At 41.5% G+C, this 8,571-nt stretch overlaps 1 pseudogene; it reads right to left on the reverse strand.

Annotated features, from left to right (window-relative positions):
- Positions 1 to 7,207: 7,207 nt before the first annotated feature.
- On the reverse strand, positions 7,208 to 7,326 carry LOC138288614 (5S ribosomal RNA; annotated as a pseudogene).
- Between the last annotated feature and the right edge of the window lie 1,245 nt (positions 7,327 to 8,571).

Consider the following 8,571-nt stretch of genomic DNA (forward strand, 5'->3'; position numbering starts at 1 on the left):
TTTTACCAAGGAATATAGATAAAAGCAAACTCGTACAATAAAAAAGGAGTTTGATTGGAGCAAGCGTGCACCCTGGTATAACCTCACACTGAACTGTACGCACTAGATTGTATGTGGGCACCATGCCATTGTTATAACATTTGAAATTAACTGCATGGAAGTGCCAGCTAAAGTAATGGTTAAGTGCAACTTAGAAGCCACTTTCTAAAACCAGAATCGTGTACTATATACTATCCACACTAAATTCAAAATGTAATATTTAAAGATTGCGAGCCCAGTGGGTGTTGGGGTGGCATTCATTGACAGGCGGGAGGGTGAATGGCTACTTGGGAAAAGGCTTGGGTTGTACCCGGTCCTTGTACCCTCACCCCCCACTTGTCAATATTGATACGGTCAGCTTCAGTCCTCAACAGCACAAAAGGCACAGATCGGCACTATGCAAAAGGATCTCGACCTAAATGTCCTTACACTCCCTAGTGCACTTGGACAATTCTAAAATGAAGCCGTCGGAAGGCAATTTTTCCTCAGTTTGTCCCATACTTAATTACTCTATTTATTACAATCCATGACACTGAAAAGGGTAAAGGTCCACTGGCAGTATAGTGATCCACTGAAGATTGATGCCTGCTGCAAATGTAGCACTTACAGGAATATCAGGGAAAGTCTATGAAGCAAATATTTTCAAACCCATTTTGTTGAGTAAAAGTCAAAGAAGGGTATAGATACCTGAACAGAGCATCAGTCATATGTGTCATCTCTGGCTTGTGAGTCACAGCCGCGTTCCATGCTCATGTATTTCTGACCCTTTTCCATTTCTTCATTTCCCAAAAAGTGGAAGACATCTGGGGATGGCTATTTTGAAAATATCTCAGGTTTTCTACAAACCAAGACACAGAAGTTCCAACAAACATAGAAAAGAAAAGAGTATTCAATCAATTTAAGCAGCATTCTTGTGTCCTTACTAGTTAACCAAGCGCATTGATGATGATGCGCATAGGCTCTCATTATGATGGCGTTTCTGCGGAATATGGAAAATATTTTACGTCTGCCTGTGAAATATGAGTTTTGATACAGTGTGTATTCTGAATATCGACTACATTATAACTTGGGACATTAATATCATAGTCAGAATATCGAAAGACAAAATAGCAAAAGGTAAGTATATATAGATCTTCTATAACTAACTCGCCATTTATGTATTCTGACAGGATATATTATCAGGGTACATAGGTATGGAGTTAAGAATAGTAAATCTATACTTCCTCATACACACTAACCTTTCAGTATTTTGTCCATTATATAACAAAGTGTGCCATTATATTCTTGCGGTCGATATTCCAAAATACAATCTTTTTATTCTACTGCATTTGTTACAATTAATGCACCCAAACAAAGACAAAAAAATTATAAATATAAATATGTACTGGTAGCTGAATAATAAGGTTCAGCATTTCCATTAAGGTCGGTATAACTTCTTCATGGAAATGTTGGACCATATTACAGGATTTCCCCCGTGTACTTTCAATATAAACTCACTGCACAAAACACAGCTAAAGATTATGGTTCAATTAACACAAAAAAAACCTGAGGTGAGGCTGTGCAATACACAGCACACACCATAACTCACACCTATGGCAAGTTTTGCAGATTGTGGTAGTATTTTTGTTTTACTTGCTGCTAAGGAGTGTACTGATCATGGTGTTGGGCGTGACATATGGTGTGCATTGTGTGTTGCACACCGTAACTGGTGCCAGTGTATCCCCATGTTAGTCAATGGGACTATCATCCTTGCAAGAGTGAAAATAACAATGGCAGGTTTCACTGTCAGGACAAGTAAAACATAAAAGAAAACCTGTCCTACCTGTAATAACCTGCCTTATGGGCTGCTAAGGCCTTTCTTAGAGGTGGCTTACATTAAGGCAAAAAGGTTATTTTAAAAGCTGTCTGACAAGGCTGCAGTGGCAGGCCTAGATTCATGTGTTCACTTTGTCACTGCAGTGGTGGCACAATCAGTGCTGCAGTCCACTGGTGACATTTAACTTGCAAGCCCTGGGTCCCTTGCTCTCCATGCTACGGGAGTCAAGCTAGTCTGGCTGATGAAGGGTGCTACCCTGAAACCGGTCCAACGTTGCTTGTTTCCAGTCCAGGGAGGGCCTGGCTTGGCAGCTCGGGCTGGACTGTTCCCATGGGGGACAGGGTCAAGACTGATTTGCATATGATTGGGTCCAAACTGAAATGACATGGGTAGCAAAGAAACAATGGATTTAGGCCCAGATCTCTGTACTGGGGATGAATGTTTGACAGTATTCCGTCCAGCACTTCTTCTTTTCACACCTTGTACCCTGCACTAGTGACTTATAGATCAGTTAAATATGCCAATCAAGTGTTAGCCAATTGTACATTTATTTAAGGGTTCAGAGCACATGCACTGAGTCCTGGTCAGCAGAGCCCAGTTCACTATGGAATCAAAAACCAGCAGCAGATCTAGACAAAAAGCTGGGTAGTCCTTCAAAAAGGACATTTCCTTGTAATATATTATATGATATTCCTGTAGAAATGTAGCCAAAACAGACAAGGTGCAGACTCCAGTGAAGTGCTCGAAGTGTTAATTGCACACAACAGAAAAGGTCCATCCTGATGTGTCTCAGCCAATAAATTCAGCCTTGTTCATGCACCCACGGTGCTATTTTGAATGCTTTTATCTTGTGCTCATGTGACTAAAAGGCATAGAAAAAATGCTGAATATTGCATTTGATGCGTGTTGTGCTGCTTCATATAATTATAAACATGATTTCTTTTTACATATGAAATTAATTTTGCAAACGCAGTAACACTAAAGAGTTTTCGACAATTTTTCATAACGTATCAGAAAAGATATGAGAAATTAGGCATATTGTACTCATTGTATAATCAATTAAACTCAATTCATCAGAGTTGACAATTGAGCAAAATGTCATCACAAATAATCGGAAACTAAATAAGCATATGCACAACATGATATCTGTACGCAACCCCTGACCTGCTTTTAGGTAGGGAGAAGCTCCCCGCGCCGCACAGCTCCACAGTTGCGCTGGCGTCCCTCTCCCCGCCCTTGCAGCTGCTACTGTGAGTTCGAGGCCCTCCTCCACCCGCAGGCCCTGCCTGTGCCTCATCCTTGGTGGTCCAGTGGTGCCGTAAGTATCGTCTGTCTGTTTGCCTTGTGTCTGTCTTTCACTTTCTTTTTTCTGCTTCTCTGTTTATCTTGCCCCATTTTTTGTGCCTTTTTCCTGTATTTGTGCCATTTTCCTCTATTGGTGCCTTTTTCCTACATTTTCCATTTCTTGGCTTCCCCCGTGGTTTCTCCAGCTGCCGCGTCCCCCGCGGCCCGCCCTCCCTCGCGCCCATTTGGGCTTCCCCTCCCGCCTACGAGCTGCTCCTCCCTCCCACCTCCCCCTCTTAATTGCAGCCGCTGTGCGGCCACGCTGCTGGCGTGCAAGAGGCTGGCCAGAAGCAAGCTCGTCTGCGCCCCTCTGCGCCTGGACCGCACCCAGCACCAGTCCCACTGGCCGCCGAGGTCTCCCCGGCACCAGACGCCACTAAAACGCCAACGCCCTCCACACCCTCAACACCGGCCGCTCTACCACCTGCTTCCAGGCCTCACCAAAGCACGCCCACGGACCCTTCTCCTGCCAGAGCTGCAACTTCTCCACCCTCAGGACCACCACCTCACCCACAAGAACCGGACACAACCACCTCAGATGCATCCTTCTCAACACCCGCTCCGTCCACAAGCACGCCATCGAACTCTGGGACCTTCTCGTCTCCTCCTCCCTAGACATCACATTCCTGACAGAGACCTGGCAGAACCCTTCCCCAGCTCCTGACATCGCCATCGCCATAGCCATTCCAGACGGTTACAAGGTCACCCGCTGAGACCGCACCAACAGACCGGGAGGAGGAATCGCCATTGTCCACAGGAACACCATCAGAATCTCAACCAACACCGAAGACGCCCTCAGCAGCGCCGAACACATGCACTTCCAAATCCACATCGACCCCAACACCACCCTCAGAGGCACCCTCATCCACAGACCCCCCCGGACCCTGACCTCAGCTCAGTGACTCCATCGCTGACATCACCAGTGCCCAGTGCTCAAGCCCTAGCTTCTACAGATTACATCCTCCTCGGGGACCTGAACTTCCACCTCGAAAACACCAATGACAGCAACTCGATCTCCCTGCTTGCCAACCTCGGACTCAATCAACTCGTCACATCTCCCACCCATTCCACATAGGGTGTTTTGGTAGAAACGTAAATGTTCTCAAAATATTTTATGGTGCTTCCTTCCATCTTAAAGTGCATGCAAGAAAAACAGCACTTAATGATAAATGGTAAGTTCCCACTTATTTATTGTTGATTTATAGGCATCCAATTGCCAATTATACAATATTTCGTGAGCATATGATGTTCCTTAGAAAAACGGAAAAGTTCTCTGAGACATTTAGTCATACTTGTAGTTTATTAGGCAGTGATAATTAACTTCATATAGTGCAACAGGTAGGTGAAGTGAAGAACATAGAGAGTACTCAGCCAACATGTGTTTAGCCCTATGAGGTGCGTTCACTAGGGCTTTCTCAAGGCTGTAGAAGATGAAATAAAGTAAAATTTAAAATAAAGGACAGAAATAAAAACTAATAAGTCATTAGAATCAAGGGATCAAAAAACACCAAGGGGTGAAAGCCAGAGGTTTTGAAAGGAAAAGCGCTTAGTTGTGCTACCATATCCCGAAAGTTCTGTCAGTGGAAAAAATAAAGATCGATACCCGTGCGATAGAAGTGCAATTGCAGAGATCCATTCCTGGTAAAAGAAATTAAAGAAAGCGAAAAAAATCGAAAAAAAATATATGAACGATCTGTGATGTCTAAAGTGAAGGTTAATGGAGAAAAGTATGATATAGCATTTTGAAGTGAATGAACAAAACAGATCATGTAATGGTGCCAGCACCTATTAGTAAGCAATGTAATTGTGGAAAAGTGTGAACAGAACAAAGAGCATTTTTGTATATAAATATTATACATCTTGAATGTAGTACATTAATCCATTTGCAGAATCAACTAATGAGATGAAAACATGCCATAATTGTAGTTCAATTTCTGCTTATGACAATGTTCAAAGTGTTAGTAAAGTAATAGTTAATCTGTGAATTAAAACGGGAAAAGGAACATATGACAAGTATGCATGTAGCTCAGGGGCTACAAGAAAAACGAAAAAATGTTCATTAATGAAATCCACAGATGGTCTAAATATGCCACATGAATATATCCAAAATACTGGGTCAAACTTTTGTCAAAGAACTAACTACATTGGAAAAGTAATCGAATATGCCTTAACAGTAATATTTAAGAAAATATATATAAATGTAAGCAAAAAAGGGGCACTTAAGTGTAGTGAATCTTGCATTGTGAAATATGGCTTACCCGTTTAATAACTGCTATAATAGCAGATCAGAAAAGTTCAATCAGTCGCGTCCTTGGCCGCTGCCATCTTAGGGAACACGCTGATAACACAACTTTCCTCTATTTTGCGGTCTCGCGACACAAGTCCTTCCTTTATGTTTATTACGAAGAAAGGAGAATCGGGTGCCGCCATTTATGAGATCGTGGAAAAAACACAAAAACAACTAGAATGTTGGGATACCATGCTATATGTTAATAAACTGTATGAAAGCGCCATGTTGAAAGAACGTCCTGTATGTAATCAAGTGTAATGTTGCGATGGATGGTATACTTACCATAAGATCAACTTTTAGAAAAAAGGACCACTGTAAAGAAATAATAAGATAAAAAGATAAAAATAGACAAAAGGTGAATATTTAAAAGGAGATCTTATGTTGGATGAGTGGTATTAAACCATGATTTCAAAAATGTCTAATTTTGTGGCGTGAGCTTGATCAGAAAATATCCTATCTCATATGTAAATGGTAGTCGTTGTTAATGAAACTGTATGTAATCAAAATGGAAAACTGAAACGAAAAGACACAGAGAAAAAAACACATAGAGATAGCTTAGTTAATAATTAGTAAATTAAGGTAGATAGGTCAAATAAACTTTTTGTAGTCACTTTCCAAAGAATTAAAGCAACCAATAGTGTGCCATTCTGAGTCTTTGTTAAGGCTGTGGCGAACTGTGTCATAGAGAATGATCAGACGACTTTCTTCTTGGCGCAGTCGTAATTTTAAGTTGCCACCTCTAGGATGTACTTTGAGCCATAGAAGACCACAGAAGGTAAAGGTGTGTTCTTCAGAATGAAATTCATTGAAGTGTTCCACAAGCGGAGCCCTAAGGTCATGTTTGTGAATATTTCGGAAATGTTCCTGGATCCTTGTTTTCAATACTCGAGTGGTGCTGCCTATGTAGACTTTGTTGCATGGACACTTGATTAGGTAAACAACATAGGAGCTTTCACAGTTGATAAAATCTGGGATTTTATGGAGTTGGTCATTAATTGTGATCGTTTTGGTTTTAGATAGCCCCAATTTACAGATGGAACATTTGCTGCAAGTGACAAAGTCATTGGGTCTTGACAATAGTTTGTTTCGGGGAGGTTTTTCCCGAACAAATGATGGGCATAGTTTGTCCCTAAGGTTAGGGGCTCTTCTAAATCCTATTTTGGGATATTGTGTGATATATTGATTGATAGATGGATTGTTTTGTAAAAGATACCAGTGTTTACTTAAGAGTTTCCGAATCAAGTGATGACCATTGTGAAACTCGGTTATAAAACGAATAGCTGTAATCTTCTTAGGATGTTTCGGTTTATTTAGCATCTTGTTCCGGTCCATCCCATTTAAATTGTTCTTAGTTATTCTCAGATCTTCTGATTGTAGCCTCTGGCTGTTAGTCTCTCAATCATTTGTGTAGAGGTTGTTTCATAGTCAGATGTGCTAGTGCAATTCAATTTGGCCCTCCTGAATTCTCCTTGTGGATGTTATGAATGGTACTCGGTGGGTGACAACTGGAAGCATGAAGGATTGAATTTGCAGCTGTAGCTTTCCTAAAGAAACGAGTTTGTAATTTGTAATTTTCAATAAAGATGATAAGGTCAGGGTATTCAACTGCAGAGTTAGAGATCTGATAAGTAATATTAATGTTCCAACGGTTAGGAATAAGTGATTTTAAGAATGTATTCAAAAGATTTTTCTGACCTTGCCAAATTAACAAGATATAAAAAATACAGCACCTGGTATTCCCAGGCAGTGTCCCATCCAAGTACTAACCAGGCCTGACGCTGCTTAGCTTCCGAGATCAGATGAGATTGGGCGCATTCAGGGTGGTATGGCCGTACAGCACCCTTCTCTTCCTTGTGCAAAGAAATTTTTTGATGGAATATATTTGCAGTTGTTATTTTACTTGTGGCGGATTGTTGCAGAATGTCTGCACAGAAAGTTATAGTGTTATGTATACAATTGTTGAGATGGGAAGCAACTGAAAATATTTTCATTTTCATGTAACATTACTGAATGATGGTGCCTGTTTTTAACTATTAAATGTGTCGCAATTATTTGTAGTTTTATATTTCATGAATTGTTTATATTTGTCAAAACCCTATAAAAAGTCTTGATTTTTTTGGCAAGTAGTCACATTTTATGGGCACATTTTATAAAAACACACTTTAAAGCACGTTGGTCTTGTCCTTTGGAGCACTCTGTTGTTCAGTCTAATGATTTAGCTATTTCATTATGCTCTATTGATTTGGCTTCCAAATTGTTTCTATAGGCAATTTATGTGACACATGCAGACTATTTTACTGATCATTAATGCTATTTGTGCTCATTATGTTATGACTGTAATGTTAATTATATTTACTAAATAAAACTAATATATTGAAAACAACAAGGGTCTCATTACAACTTTGGCAGTTGAACTGAGCTGACTGCCAAAGCCGCGGGTACTAGGCTGCTATCATACCGTCAGCCTTCCCCCCATTCATATTACAATCGAATCAAGACGTTCCCACCAGTCAGACTGGCTGAAACAGTGCCACGGCATTGGCTACGGCTCCCTGAAGGAAGCCGAGACCAATGCCATGGCAAATCAGCACCCGAGGAATGCACACTATCTGCACAGCAGACAGAGCGCATTCCAAGGGTGGTGGCAGTTGTGCCCCTGCACTTCCCATGCCATGGTCGTATGCAGTGCAGGAGCCTCCCTGTGGCCCCCAGCACTGGCTTTCCACCAGCCTGTTCATGGCGGGGAACCCGCCATGAACAGGCTGTTGGAAAGTGAACTCGTGATCAGCACGGCTGCGCTGATCTCAGTGCCACCATGGCTGACCACGACTCAGACAGCTACCACCCCGCCGGGAACCATGTTTCTGGCGGTGATCCCCTGGCAGTCCAAGCTGTAGGCATAGCAAATAAACAAGTAGTTTCAACTTCTATTCCAGGGAAGATAGGTTGAGTTACAAATTATTGTGAATTTATGATTAGAGAAACAAGTCCTGTGAACCTAGTGTGTCAAGAGTTACTTTGTAAATTGACTTATGTGATTTATTGTACACTGCAATGAGGAGCAGTTTATCCATGTATACCA

Source organism: Pleurodeles waltl, chromosome 4_1, assembly GCF_031143425.1.
Source record: "Pleurodeles waltl isolate 20211129_DDA chromosome 4_1, aPleWal1.hap1.20221129, whole genome shotgun sequence".
NCBI classification, from domain to species: domain Eukaryota; kingdom Metazoa; phylum Chordata; class Amphibia; order Caudata; family Salamandridae; genus Pleurodeles; species Pleurodeles waltl.